Source organism: Oncorhynchus keta, chromosome 4, assembly GCF_023373465.1.
Source record: "Oncorhynchus keta strain PuntledgeMale-10-30-2019 chromosome 4, Oket_V2, whole genome shotgun sequence".
Classification (NCBI taxonomy): domain Eukaryota; kingdom Metazoa; phylum Chordata; class Actinopteri; order Salmoniformes; family Salmonidae; genus Oncorhynchus; species Oncorhynchus keta.
In genome coordinates this window covers 48,488,965-48,504,512 of record NC_068424.1, presented here as the reverse complement: position 1 = coordinate 48,504,512, position 15,548 = coordinate 48,488,965, and the positions used below count along the sequence as shown (strand labels likewise).

Genomic DNA, 15,548 nt, shown 5'->3' with positions numbered 1-15,548 from the left:
ACTGGCCTGCATAGAGCCCTGACCTCAACTCCATCGAACACCTTGGGATGAATTGGAACAGACTGCGAGCCAGACCTATTTGCCCAACATCAGTGCCCAACCTCAATAATGCTTGTGGCTGAATGGAAGTCCCCACAGTAATGTTCAAACATCTAGTGGAAAGAAGAGTGGAGGCTGTTACAGCAGCAAATTAGAGACCAACTCCATATTAATGAATCTGGAATGAGATGTTCGACGAGCAGGTGTCCACATACTTTGTCACGTAGAGAGAGCAAGAGTGCGAGAGAAGAGGGGATGAGAGAGAGAGAGGGGATGAGAGGAGTGAGAGGGGATGAGAGTGTGCTCTTACCCTTATTATAGTGCATGATACGCTCTAGCCAATCAGAGCACAGCCCTCTGATAAGCTTTCCTATGACGTTGTCGTCGACACACGTAGTCATTACATCACTATCATAAAACAGGTCCTAGGCCGAGGGCAAAACAGGTCCTAGGCCGAGGGCAAAACAGGTCCTAGGCCGAGGGCAAAACAGGTCCTAGGCCGAGGGCAAAACAGGTCCTAGGCCGAGGGCAAAACAGGTCCTAGGCCGAGGGCAAAACAGGTCCTAGGCCGAGGGCAAAACAGGTCCTAGGCCGAGGGCAAAACGGGTCCTAGGCCGAGGGCAAAACACGGGTCCTAGGCCGAGGGCAAAACGGGTCCTAGGCCGAGGGCAAAACGGGTCCTAGGCCGAGGGCAAAACGGGTCCTAGGCCGAGGGCAAAACGGGTCCTAGGCCGAGGGCAAAACGGGTCCTAAACCGAGGGCAAAACGGGTCCTAAACCGAGGGCAAAACGGGTCCTAGGGCAAAACGGCTGCACACATACAGGTTCTCTCATTTATGGTGCAATGGCACCCCTACTGGCCACTGATAACACACCACTCACACTAAACTGCCACAATGGGGGGAGAACACTGACACACACATGGCATGTCCATTAGCAAACACACAAACGTTCTCGTTTTATAGTACATGCTGTAGTTCTATTGCTCCCCACCCGCACAAAGGGGACCCCTTACTCACCCCCATACGCCCCCTCCCCCGGTTACCCCACCACAGCCCCCTGCCTCACCAACAGCTGTCTGGCACTGAGACAAGTGTGTGTGTGTGTGTGTGTGTGTGTGTGTGTGTGTATGCGCTCAAGTCTTTTCGTTACTGTTCAACTAACATTACAAATCTATCTCCTGCTAAAAGAGACAAACAAAGAAGGAGAGGAGGGTTAAGGAGAAGAGCCAAGTCATGCAGTAGTTGAATAGATAAAGCTTAAATAAAGGTTAAACATTTTTCTTTATATATATGCCATTTAGCAGACGCTTTTATCCAAAGCCAATGTGTGCATACATTCTACGTATGGGTGGTCCCGGGAATCGAACCCACTACCCACACTACAAGCGCCATGCTCTACCAACTGAGCTACAGAAGGACCACAAAAAAGTCTGAGTGAGTGTCTGTACAAAAAGGAGACTGTTTATCAGTCACCAGGCATGAACTGTTATTCATCCCCCCATCCTCTTCTCTCTCTCTTCCCTTCCTCTCTCGCTCCTTAAAAGGATAGAATCTGTGTGAGGAGGTGACGGCTCGCTGCCTTGGAGCAAAGAAAAGAGAGAAACAGGAAAGAACAAAAAAAAAACCTTCTCAGAGAAAAGCTCTCTTATTTCATCCATTTCCCTCTCCTTCATTCCCTCTCCTCTTTCATTCTCCCATTACCACTCCCTGCATGCGGAGTAGACTGGACCAAGGTTATTTTGATTCTAAAAGCTTACAGATGGCAGAGTCCATTGTGTGCATATGGAGGAAAAGAGTGGCTCATGACACACCTCTACTGGCCAGCTGGGAGAAGTGCACTCAACATTATATAACTTGAATACAACTTCCCCCCCATACAACATTCTTCTGCCCAGAGTTTCTCCCCAGCTAGAAGTGGAGGAGAGGGTTTTAGGTTTCGAGAGTCATATTCTTAAGGTTTGGACTGAGAGGCTCCTGATATTTTGCTTCTACATGTCTAGCTGCCATACAACACACACACAATAGACTTTTTCTCCTGCTTACAAAGTCTTGAACTTCACAACCTTAATTCAATATGTTTAGACTGGAAGCCTCGCGCGTTCAATTTGAAAATGAAGTTACTCTAAAAGTTTGAATGGAATGTACGTGACAAAGACTGGAGAGAAAATGGAGAGCATGGGGAAGGGGGGCTAAAAAGTGGCCTCATGCCACGTCTTTTGTCTAAACTTAACAGAAGGACAGCTGACTGAGACTTGGTCCCTTTAAACTTTAAAATGTGCACATTACGCCACGGTGTGTGTGTGTGTGTGTGTGTGTGTGTGTGTGTGTAAAGAGAGAAAGAATAGGGGGGTTCCAGAATAACCTCGGACTGAAAGAGCCCCTTCATCCTGTTTTTCTTTCTGAAAGGAAGCAGGGAAAATGGATTCCTGGCAGTGCATGTGGAGCCCAACAGCAGATGGCTGGGTGGGGCAGGGGGGGGAAGGGAAGCAGGATGTGGGAGGGCCAGGCTGGGTGGGAGGGGTTAGGGGAGGGGCTAGGACTGTGCTCACTTGCGCACCCCTGGTGTCTGAACAGTGGAGCTGCTTGGAAGAATTACTCCACTGACCCACAGCGCACACATGTCATCTCATAAAGGCTGTATAAAGTTGAAAATGAATTAAACAGCAAATATCAAATCATGACAAAATGAGAATGTCATTTATTTGTCATTTCCACCAGTCATCAGCTTGCATGTGTGCTGTGATGGTATGGTAAAGTCACATGACAAAAAGTACCATCTAGAGAATGCAAAACCTTTGTAAAAAGTCCAAACAATTAAGTTATATATGGTTGGAAGAGTAGCCCTAGTGTATAAGTACAGACAACATATATTTATTTAAATTAATTACCTATATCATTGAGTTAAGTCCCAAAACAGATTTTTAAAGTATACTAAAAGCCTCTACTCTAAAACTAAATTAGACCTCTTCAATGCGTTTCCGACCAAATCTCATAAAGTCTCAACATAATGCAGCTCTACTTCATGTATATCTATTTCATGTATTGAACCCTTATGACATCCTCACATTTACATAATCTTATAACATCTCCCCAGAACTACATTAATATACATATATATTTTAACCATTTTAAATGTACTTTCTAATCATTGAACGAGCTGTGAGTACAAAACATTAAGAACACCTGCTCTTCACCGTGACAAACTGACCAGGTGAATCCAGGTGGAAGCTACGATCCCTTATTGATGTCACTTGTTAAATCCACTTCAATCAGTGTAGATGAAGAGGAGACAGGTTGAAGAAGTCTTGAGAAATGGAATGTGTGTATGTGCCATTCAAAGGGTGAATGGACAAAAGAGTTAAGTGTCTTTGAACGGGGTATGGTAGTAGGTACCACGCACACCGGTTTGTGTCAAGAACTGCAATGCTGCTGGGTTTGTCCCACTTAACAGGTTACCGTGTGTTTCAAGAATGATCCACCACCCAAAGGACATCCAGCCAACTTGACACAACTGTGAGAAGCATTGGAGTCATCATGGGCCAGCATCCCTGTGGAACGCTTTCAACACCTTGTAGAGTGGGTGGGTGGTGGTGGTGGGGTGCAACTCAATATTAGGAAGGTGTTCTTAATGTTTTGTACACTTCGTGTATATGCCAGTGATCCATGTGCTGTAGAACAAAAGAGTCACTCATGTGGATTGCTGTATGTATGGTGATGCGTGGAGTATGAGTGACCTCTACTGGCGAAAGCACAGTACTGTTTCTAGAGTAATGTATCAGCCAACAGTAAGGAACACCACGGTCCTAGTGGTTACTACTCTGTCACTCTCTGTGAGAGTGACCCTGAGAGTGTATGAGAGGGTGTGTGTTCTAGAGAGAAAGGTTGTGTGTGTGTGTGTTATTCTCTCAGGGCCGTTCTGACCTCTCTCTGCTCTCCTGGCCATGAAGGTCTGCAGTGATGACGCACTCACACCATGCAGCCTGCATCAGTGATGAAGCACACACACACACGCTATTCAGCCTGCATCACTGATAAGGCACTACAGCTGACACACAGACACAGATTCACCTTGAACTCATTCTCACTGCTGCCACAACCACATAAACAGCTCATAAACCCCCTTTAAAACACCAGGACGATACACACACACACACAGGGCGAGAAGAGGCAGTTAGAGGTTAGCTGTAATGCGCTACCACTGGCTGTGGTTATTAAATCAGCCCTATATCAGCCACTCTCCCTGGGACATGAGCTAAGATTTACTACTGCAATTACACCAGCTAATTAAAACAGAGAGAGAGGGGGGGGCGAGAGGAGAGCAAGAGAGGGGGAGAGCGAGAGAGAGGGGGGAGAGAGAGAATAATAGGGAGTGTGTTTGCGAAATTAAGAGGGAGGAGAGGACAGTTAAAGGGAGAGAGAGGGCCATAAAACGAGTCAAACAAAGGAAATGGAGAGAAAGAGGGAGGGAGGGAGAGAGAAAGATGAGAGAGAGAAAGGTGAGAGAGAGCGAGAAAAAGGGTGAGGGCTATGTGCGCAAATGTTTCCTCTTCTCATCCACTTCACTTTGCCATTGACCTTGAGTTCCACACAACCACACCCACACACACAAAATCACACACACCTCAGATTCATCCTCTCCCAGTCCCTCCTTCACACTCCAGAGGACTCAGACAAGCCCAACCAGCGCTGGAGGGGGTTGACACTTGCTCGCCCACCCTCCATGTGTGTGTGTGTGTGCGTATGTACCTCTGTGTGTGTACGTGTGTGTGTGTGTGTGGTGCTCGAAAAATCCACTAGTGGTTGGTACACTGTGTGGAGCGCGAGCAGAGAGAGGACGTCCTTGAGGATGTAGTATTGCTCTTGCCGTCAAACGGCTCCCTCTAGGGTGGTTGACGGGGTACTGCAAGCTGTCTCAGAAAATATTAGATCAGTCGCAACACAACCGCAACACAACCACACGACACTGACAGATTGTCATGTGGTAGTCATATAGACACTGTACACACACACTGTGTTCTAACCCTCTAGGTAACAACCGCCTAGGGCTATGGAAGGGTTTGGAGCAGTACTGCTGTCGCTCTGAAATATTAACACGCTCATTCTGGACAGACACCAGGAAAGGAGGAGAGGAAGAAAGCGGAAAGGAGGCAGAGATAAAAAGGGGAAAGAAACGTCGGGCTTCACAGTGTCATGCCACAGAGGAGTGCAGACATTCACTCTGTTAACACCCCCCCCCGCCCCCTGTTCCCTTCCTCAGTCTCCCATCTCCATCCGTCTGCTTCTCCTCCCAGGCATCTCTCTCTGCTTCAGTGAGGAGGACAAAGGAAAGCACTCTCTCTCTCTCTCTAGCTCCCTCCTCTAGTTCGCTCTCTCCCCCTGTCTCCTTGGGCTAGCCTTGCAGGCTTGATTAGCAGTCGCGAGTTGACCACATGGTGGAAACAGACTGACACGCGCACACGACGAATAGGAGGCAGAGAGAGCGTTTCAGCGGGATCCATAGGCCCCAGGGCTCTGCCTTTAGAAGACATGGGGGCGGGGAGAGGGATACTGCCCTTTAAAATGTCACACAGTGCTCGCAGGGCATGAAAAAAAAACACACACTTGAGAAAAAGATGTCGGATCTAAATGTCTTCAAGCCACCATAGAGACTTCTGTTCCTGTTATTGTCACTCTCGCTTTCTCTGCCAGTCTCAGGGTCTGGCCAGGGCTCACATAGGCACGGATGAAGAGGAGGAGGAATAGGGGGGAGGGAGATGAGGAAGAAAGCAAGAAGAGAGAAGGAGGGTATGGAGAGGAGATGATGAGGGGCGAGAGAGGGGGGAAAGGGAGATAGATAGGGGGAGAGGGGTATGAACGGGGACAGCCCCAGCGAGACCCGGCCTCAATCACAAGGATTAGCTCTGAGCAGCCAGCTAGCGTCTCTGTCCGTCTGTCTGCCACAGATGATCAGAAACAAGATTTAATCCAACTGCTAAAACGGGGGCCTGGCTCTCCTCTTTCATCCACATAAAGGGAACCTACATACAGTAGTGTATCGCGCGTGTGTGTGCGTGTGTGTGTGTGTGTGTGTGTGTGCAGGGTTTCAGACTTAACATTTTCCACTGGTTGCACTAGCGCTACTAAGTTTTTCAGTTGGTGGCACCAGGCCATGATTTCGGTGCACCATTCCCCCCCTCCTGGCATTACACATTTACATTTAAGTCATTTAGCAGACGCTCTTATCCAGAGCGACTTACAAATTGGTGCATTCACCTTATGACATCCAGTGGAACAGCCACTTTACAATAGTGCATCTAAATCTTTTAAGGGGGAGAAGGATTACTTTATCCTATCCTAGGTATTCCTTAAAGAGGTGGGGCTTCAGGTGTCTCCGGAAGGTGGTGATTGACTTACACAATATAAAAAACGAGTAGCATGTTGTACAGTCATTCACAGTGCTTTATTAAAAAGTCTAATAGTCTACTGAGATGGTGTTGAAGAACAAAGTTGGTTCAACTCCTCAGGTTGTGGTTCAACATGTATCTTTTTAAATGTTCAACTCAATCCAGTGACTGTCAATGCATTTTTTTGGGGTAGCCAATTGGATTAATAATGAGCAAAAAAATATTAAAAAACACAACCATTTCTAATATTTTACTGAGTTACAGTTCATATAAGGAAAATCAGTCAATTGAAATAAATAAATTAGGCCCTAATCTATGGGTTTCATTTGACTGGGCAGGGAGTGCAGCCGCTTGGCAGCCAGGCCCACATGCTGGGGAAACAGGCCCAGCCAATCAGAATGATTATTTTTCCACATAAGGGCTTTATTTTGGACAGAAATACACCGCTCCCCCAACACATTACTTTTATATTTTTGTTAAGTGGAATAAAATATATTTTACTGTTCAATTGGGTTCCAGAAATTATGTACTTTATGTTCAATCGAGATTAATTTGCCTGCATCTTTATGTGCACTAATATCAATATCAAATATCTTTGTTATAAAATTGAGCAAAAAATTTAAATGTTTTAATTCTACCTACAGAAAGCTGAGAACCTTGTCTTTAATTGTGACAACAGGGTAGCTGTGTTTTCTCTGCAATTGGATTTGAAATGTTATACAATAAGAACATTTCTCTTTCTCCTGGAGCATTATTCCCTCCGGTAAAGGAAAGAGAGCGGCTGCTCAAAACAGCTGCAGTCCCGAGTAAAACAGGTAAAGGGGCAAGCAGGCGGGGACTTTCAATACAGGAATCATAAGGATACCATACTTTATCAAACCATGGTTTTAGCCCCCCCATAAAAAACATTGTCACAGGGTCGCAAAGTCTGTCTAAATGGTCACAGTCTGGAGCCCTGTGTGTGTGTGTGTGTGTGTGTGTGTGTGTGTGTGTGTGTGTGTGTGTGTGTGTGTGTGTGTGTGTGTGTGCGCGTGTAGTGTAACCATACAGCCTATATACTCTCTAGAGAAAAGTCCACTAGTTCTGTTCCCAGTGAGTCACACACACCATCAGGAGATCATGGACCCAGTGACTGCTGAGGTTTGGACCCAGTGACTGCGGAGGTTTGGACCCAGTGACTGCGGAGGTTTGGACCCAGTGACTGCGGAGGTTTGGACCCAGTGACTGCGGAGGTTTGGACCCAGTGACTGCGGAGGTTTGGACCCAGTGACTGCGGAGGTTTGGACCCAGTGACGGCGGAGGTTTGGACCCAGTGACTGCGGAGGTTTGGACCCAGTGACTGCGGAGGTTTGGACCCAGTGACTGCGGAGGTTTGGACCCAGTGACGGCGGAGGTTTGGACCCAGTGACTGCGGAGGTTTGGACCCAGTGACTGCGGAGGTTTGGACAGTGAGGTTTGGACCCAGGAGGTGAGGGACCCAGTGACGGCGGAGGTTTGGACCCAGTGACGGCGGAGGTTTGGACCCAGTGACGGCGGAGGTTTGGACCCAGTGACGGCTGAGGTTTGGACCCAGTGACTGCGGAGGTTTGGACCCAGTGACTGCTGAGGTTTGGACCCAGTGACGGCTGAGGTTTGGACCCAGTGACGGCGGAGGTTTGGACCCAGTGACGGCGGAGGTTTGGACCCAGTGACGGCGGAGGTTTGGACCCAGTGACGGCTGAGGTTTGGACCCAGTGACGGCTGAGGTTTGGACCCAGTGACGGCTGAGGTTTGGACCCAGTGACGGCTGAGGTTTGGACCCAGTGACGGCTGAGGTTTGGACCCAGTGACGGCTGAGGTTTGGACCCAGTGACGGCTGAGGTTTGGACCCAGTGACGGCTGAGGTTTGGACCCAGTGACGGCTGAGGTTTGGACCCAGTGACGGCTGAGGTTTGGACCCAGTGACGGCTGAGGTTTGGACCCAGTGACGGCTGAGGTTTGGACCCAGTGACGGCTGAGGTTTTGACGGCTGAGGTTTGGACCCAGTGACGGCTGAGGTTTGGACCCAGTGACGGCTGAGGTTTGGACCCAGTGACGGCTGAGGTTTGGACCCAGTGACTGCGGAGGTTTGGACCCAGTGACGGCTGAGGGTTAGACACAGTGACGGCTGAGGTTTGGACCCAGTGACGGCTGAGGTTTGGACCCAGTGACGGCTGAGGTTTGGACCCAGTGACGGCTGAGGTTTGGACCCAGTGACGGCTGAGGGTTAGACACAGTGACGGCTGAGGTTTAGACACAGTGACGGTGGAGGTTTAGAGGTTGCCAGATACACCCAGATATCCTATCCTATTATCTACAAAGGTGGACTCTAACTGTATGGTCTGATTGCAGGTTAAGCCCACCATGGTTCCCATAGCGTTTCTAATATCCGTTTCAGCCCCATACAAACGAAGACACAAATACTGAGACCCCCCCCACAAACCAAAAATCATCTCCTAAAACATCTGTTTCTTAAACCCTCGAAGGAATTGGTCACAATTATACGGGCACACAAAACCAACACGCACACAGTTCTAATCCAGCCATGTGCTTACCGACCTGTCGAGATGGAAGGGCTATGAAGCCAGTCAACGGCCCAAACAGGCCACGACGTGTGTGGAAGCTGATTTACTGTACAACCCCCCCCCCCCAAGAGGTTAGCCTCTGTCTCCTTTCTCAACTGGTTTAGTGTGCTGCAAAATATTTTGTGTGTGTGTAAGACTGTCTAGTACAGATAGACACCATAGTCTGTGTAATCCAGTCCGACGGGAGCTAAAGCTGCAGTTAACTCCAGAGACTGTCAGAACAGCTCCAGGGAGAAGAAAAGAGAAGGAAAAAGAAATCGGCCTTACACACGGCAGTTACCACAGATAGCTTCAGCACTGAGACATACAGTGAGAAGTTTACATACACCTTAGCAAATTACATTTAAACTCAGTTTTTCACAATTCCTGACATTTAATCCTAGTAAAAATTCCCTGTCTTAGGTCAGTTAGGATCACCACTTTATTTTAAGACTGTGAAATGTCAGAATAATAGTAGAGATAATTATTTATTTCAGCTTTTATTTCTTTCATCACATTCCCAGTGGGTCAGAAGTTTACATTCACTCAATTAGTATTTGGTAGCATCGCCTTAAATTGTTTAACTTGGGTCAAACGCCTCGGGTAGCCTTCCATAAGCATCCCACAATAAGTTGGGTGAATTTTGGCCCATTCCTCCTGACAGAGCTGGTGTAACTGAGTTGGTTTTTTAGGCCTCCTTGCTTGCACACACTTTTTCAGTTTTGCCCACACATTTTCTGTAGGATTGAGGTCAGGGCTTTGTGATAACCTCGACTTTGTTGTGCTTAAGCCAATTTGTCACAACTTTGTAAGTACAGTCGTGGCCAAAAGTTTTGAGAATGACACAAAAAAATTTCAAAGTCGGCTGCCTCAGTTTGTATGACGGCAATTTCCATATACTCTAGAATGTTATGAAGAGTGATCAGATGAATTGCAATTCAATACAAAGTCCCTCTTTGCCATGCAAATGAACTGAATCCCCAAAAACTATTTCCACTGCATTTCAGCCCTGACACAAAAGGACCAGCCGACATCATGTCAGTGATTCTCACGTTAACACTGGTGTGAGTATTGACGAGGAAAAGGCTGGAGATCACTCTGTCATGCTGATTGAGTTTGAATAACAGACTGGAAGCTTCAAAAGGAGGGTGGTGCTTGGAATCATTGTTCTTCCTCTGTCAAACATAGACCTGCAAGGAAACGTGCCGTCATCATTGCTTCGCACAAAAAGGGCTTCACAGGCAAGGATATTGCTGCCAGTAAGAATGCACCTAAATCAACCATTATCAGATCATCAAGAACTTCAAGGAGAGCGGTTCAATTGTTGTGAAGAAGGCTTCAGTGCCCCCAAAAAAGTCCAGCAAGCGCCAGGACCATCACCTAAAGTTGATTCAGCTGCGGGATCGGGGCACCACCAGTGCAGAGCTTGCTCAGGAATGGCAGCAGGCAGGTGTGAGTGTATCTGCACGCACAGTGAGGCGAAGACTTTTAGAGGATGGCATGGTGTCAAGAAGGGCAGCAAAGCCACTTCTCTCCAGGAAAACCATCAGGGACAGACTGATATTCTGCAAAAATTACAGGGATTGGACTGCTAAGGACTGGGGTAAAGTCATTTTCGCTGATGAATCCCTTTTCTGATTGTTTGGTGCATCTGGAAAAAAGCTTGCCATGAGAAGACAAGGTGAGAGCCACCATCAGTCCTGTGTCATGCCAACAGTAAAGAATCCTGAAAACATTCATGTGTGGGGTTGCTTCTCAGCCAAGGGAGTGGGCTCAATCACATTTTTTCCTAAGAACACAGCCATGAATAAAGAATGGTACCAACTTCTCCCAACCATCCAGGAAGTTTAATGACGAACAATGCCTTTTCCAGCATGATGGAGCACCTTGCCATAGGGCAAAAGTGATAACTACGTGGCTCGGGGAACAAAACATTGATATTTTGGGTCAAAGACCAGGAAACCCCCCAGACCTTAATCCCATTGAGAACTTTTGGTCAATCCTCAAGAGGCGGGTGGACAAACAAAAATCTACAAATTCTGACAAATTCCAAGCATTGATTATGCAAGAATGAGCTGCCATCAGTCAGGATGTGGCCCAGAAGTTAATTGACAGCATGCCAGGACGGATTGCAGAGGTCTTGAAAAAGAAGGGTCAACACTGCAAATATTGACTCTTTGCATCAAGTTCATATAATTGTCAATAAAAGCCTTTGACACTTGTGAAATGCTTATAATTATACTTCAGTATTCCATAGAAACATCTGACAAAAATATCTAAAGACACTGAAGCAGCAAACTTTGTGAAAATGAATATTTGTGTCATTCTCAAAGCTTTTGGCCATGACTGTATGCTTGGGTCATTGTCCATTTGGAAGACACATTTGTGACCAAGCTTTAACTTCCGGACTGATTTCTTGAGATGTTGTTTCAATATATCCACATAATATGCCCTCCTCATGATGCCATCTATTTTGTGAAGTGCACCAGTCCCTCCTGCAGCAAAGCACCCCCACAACATGATGCGGCCACCCCCGTGCTTCACGTTTGGGATGGTGTTCTTCGGCTTGCAAGCCTCCCCCTTTTTTCTCCAAACATAACGATGGTCATTATGGGCAAACAGTTCTATTTTTGTTTCATCAGACCAGAGGACATTTCTCCAAAAAATACAATCTTTGTCCCCATGTGCAGTTGCAAACAGTAGTCTGGCTTTTTTATGGTGGTTTTGGAGCAGTGGCTTCTTCCTTGCTGAGCGGCCTTTCAGGTTATGTCGATATAGGACTCTGTGGATGTAGATACTTTTGTACTCGTTTCCTCCAGCATCTTCACAAGGTCCTTTGCTGTTGTTCTGGGATTGATTTGCACTTTTCGCACCAAAGTATGTTCATCTCCAGGAGACAGAACGCATCTTCTTCCTGAGTGATATGACGGCTGCGTGGTCCCATGGTGTTTATACTTGTGTACTATTGTTTGTACAGATCAACGTGGTACCTTCAGGCATTTGGAAATTGCTCCCAAGGATGAACCAGACTTGTGGAGGTCTACAATTTTTTTCTGAGGTCTTGGCTGATTTATTGATTTTCCCATGATGTCAAGCAAAGCCTTAAAATATATCCACAGGTACACCTCCAATTGACTCAAATGATGTCAATTAGCCTATGAGAAGCTTCTAAAGCCATGACATAGTTTTCTGGAAGTTTCCAAGTTGTTTAAAGGCACAGTCAACTTAGTGTATGTACACTTCTAACCCACTGGAATTGTGATACAGTGAATTATAAGTGAAATAATCTGTAAACAATTGTTGGAAAAAGTAGTTGTGTCATGCACAAAGTATGTCCTAACCGACTTGCCAAAACTATAGTTTGTTAACAAGAAATGTGTGGAGTGGTTGAAAAACGAGTTTTAATGACTCCAACCTAAGAGTATGTAAACTTCCGACTTAAACTTATACACAGGGAGGAAGAGACAGACACGCACTAGATTTTTTTTACGACACACATCATTTGAGGCCTTCATAGACTGCATTAACTCCGGCCCTGTGTATGGTGTGTGCAACAGGATGTAGCTAGGTCCTAGACCTGTGGGTGGTGTGTGTGTGTGTGTGTGGGGGGGTGAGAGATGCTCTGGTCCTCTCGTGTAGCATGGCTCAGTGAGTGTGTCAGTTTGTGTTGAGGCTCACTGAGAAACCGCTGAGAGATGGCAGCTGCATTAAATTTTAACCCTGCATCTAACTGCTCGGCGCACCCCCTCTCTCTCACACACACACACACTGATGGATACACACACTCTCATCCTATTATCGTGGCTCAGATGTGATGGCAGGAGATGGGGATCGACGGAGCGAAAGACACAAGCAGACAGAGTAAAGAGAGGATGGAACCTATTACACACTGATACGCACACGTGACGCACACACACACACAAAGCCAGGACAGGGTAGGAATATGAATCCACAGTCAGAGGCAGCTAAATGCACAAATGGAATGTCACTGTGTATCACTCATGCCCCGTTCCTCGTCCTGTGATCTTCTCAATCTGTTTATCTTCTTCCCTAACCCCTTCGCTCTCTTTGTCTTTCTATCCCTGTGTCACTCATCCTCAATGTCCTTCAGCCTCTCAACCCCTCCTCTCTCTCCTCTGTCCTCTCTGAGTTGTCACTCATCCTCTCCATCCCTCTCTCTCTCTCTCTCTCTCTCGGTCTTATCCCCCTTCTGGCCTGTCTTTGTCTGACTGTCCTCTCTCTCTTCTCTATCCTCTGACTCCCCTCTCCTCTCTCTCTCTCTCTCTTCATCCCCCTTTCTGGCCTGTCTTTGTCTGACTGTCCTCACCTTATATCCCTGACCCCCCGTCCTCTGTCCTCTCTTCATTGCCTCGCTCTCTGTCCTCTCCCTCCTTCCCTTCTGTCCCTCTCTGAGCCCCAGTGGACTGTGGGAAAGCGGGCGGTGCTCAGAGGCGCTGGACTCTTAATTAAGGGGCATAACGAGGCCGGAGCTTAACGAGGTCACATACACACACACCCTCACCCCCTCTCGGACACACAAACTGAGATGACACACACACACACAGTTGCCACCAAGCACACACACACGCCTCTTTCTCTTACATCAACACAGACAATCAGTGTAAGAACTCCAGGGCCTAACCCTATGGGGGCAGGACTCAATCAGCTAGTGCAATCAGAAAAGCCGAACCCACACACTGCGACAGACACACGAACACACTGCGATAGACACACGGACACACACTGCGACAGACACACAGACACACACTGCGCTACAAACATAATAAGCCCAGAGCTGATGGTCGAAGAGAGACCATGATATTATTCAGTCTAGTCCAGCTCCCCATACACACACACACACACACACACACACACACACACACACACACACACACACACACACACACACACACACACACACACACACACACACACACACACGAGGCTGGAAGTGCACGATGTTGCTATTTTCAGAGAGAGGGAGAGCGAGGGTTCCTGGTGAAGGTGACTTTGGGCTGAGACGAGTGGTAATTGGGTACACATACAAATGCCTTTTTCTCCGGGTTCATTTCAAACTTTTTTTCTCCCTCTTCTCTCCTCCCTCTTCTGCCCCCTCTCTCGCTGGAGTGGCCCCCGAACGAGATTACCTTTCGACACGGAAGCGAGGGAGGCGCGGAGACGGAGAGGGAGACAGATGATTGACTAGTAAAATATAGACAGGGAGAAAATGGCTCTGGTCTGGATATGAAAAATAAACAAATAACCAAATGCGCGTACACACACCCCTACATATATGATTTACTCTGTGGGGGAGCGAAGCAGAGCGGAGAAACAGAATGTCACTCTCTCGGTCACCCTGCTCGACTGACTGACTGGCGCACACACACACACACACCTCTGGTCATCTCATTTCCTCAGACGAGTGACATTTCTCTTCCCTGCTCTGTCGCCACGGTGACAGAATTTGAATTCCTTTATCTGCCTCTCCCTCCCTCTGTGACTGGGCAAGGGGTGGGGACCGGCGGGAAGGAGAGTGAGTAGAGAGGACTGAGGAAAAGGAAGACAAAGAGGGAGGCAGAGAGAAAAAGAGAGAGAGCAAGGGAGAACGAGATAATAGAAGAGAGAAACAACAGACCAGACCAGAATACATACTCGAGAGAAAAAAAAAGGGAAAAAAACTCCAGGGATTCCAATTGCCATGACAACCCTGTCTTCTACTCTCCTCTCCCCTCCCTGTCCAGACCATAATAAGTTGAACTGGTGGTGAACACACACACACACACACACACACACACACACACACACACACACACACACACACACACACACACACACACACACACACACACACACACACACACACACACACACACGGTGTATGGTCAATCAGCTCATCAATGGACGACTAACATTGACTGACATAATCCCTTGGAATAAGTAGATTAAGTGTACAAGTGTACATTAGGAACACCTGCTCTTTCCATGACAGACTGACCAGGTCAAAGCTATGATCCCTTATAAAGCCAATTCAAATCCGTGTAGATGAAGGGGAGGATACAGGTTAATGAAGGATTTTTAAGACATGGGTTGTGGTACGTGTGCCATTCAGGAGGGTGAATGAGCAAGACAAAGGATTTAAGTGGCACCGGTTTGGGTGTCAAGAACTGCAACACTGCTGTCCCCCCACACTGAACAGTTTCCTGTGTGAATCAAGAATGGTCCACCACCCATCCAGTCAACTTTACACAACCATTGTAGTCAACATGGGCCGGCATCCCCGTCGAACGCTTTCGACACCTCGTAGAGTCCCACGCCCCGACCAACTGAGTCTGTTCAGGGGTAAAGGGGTTGCAATTCAATATTAGAAAGGTGCTCTTAATGGTTTGCACACTCAGTGTATAGGTACGCTTGTGAGTGAGTAAGTGTGTGTGTAAGAATGTGTTGGTGGGAAAGCGAGTGAGAGAAAACGTGTGAGAGCTAGACAGTGAATGCGTCCAGGGGGTTAGTGCACAGGGCCCAAGAGGATAATTAAAAGAGGAGAAC

At 47.3% G+C, this 15,548-nt stretch overlaps 1 protein-coding gene and 1 long non-coding RNA gene across 27 annotated transcripts in view; one reads left to right on the top strand and one right to left on the bottom strand.

Moving 5' to 3' along the window:
- LOC118378460 (protein diaphanous homolog 1) overlaps positions 1 to 15,548 on the bottom strand; it is a 140,464-nt gene that overhangs the window by 25,348 nt on the left and 99,568 nt on the right. The window lies entirely within an intron of this gene.
- Positions 6,358 to 9,067, top strand: LOC127923893 (uncharacterized). 23 transcript variants are annotated; one of them, XR_008116119.1, is made up of 6 exons: positions 6,358 to 7,747; positions 7,794 to 7,862; positions 7,916 to 8,053; positions 8,123 to 8,421; positions 8,460 to 8,505; positions 8,575 to 9,067. It is a non-coding gene; the product is annotated as an uncharacterized LOC127923893 (long non-coding RNA). The 23 variants fall into 23 exon arrangements; XR_008116100.1 differs by having other exon boundaries at positions 6,358 to 7,701; positions 7,771 to 7,816; positions 7,939 to 7,984; positions 8,460 to 9,067; XR_008116098.1 differs by having other exon boundaries at positions 6,358 to 7,701; positions 7,771 to 7,816; positions 7,916 to 7,984; positions 8,460 to 9,067.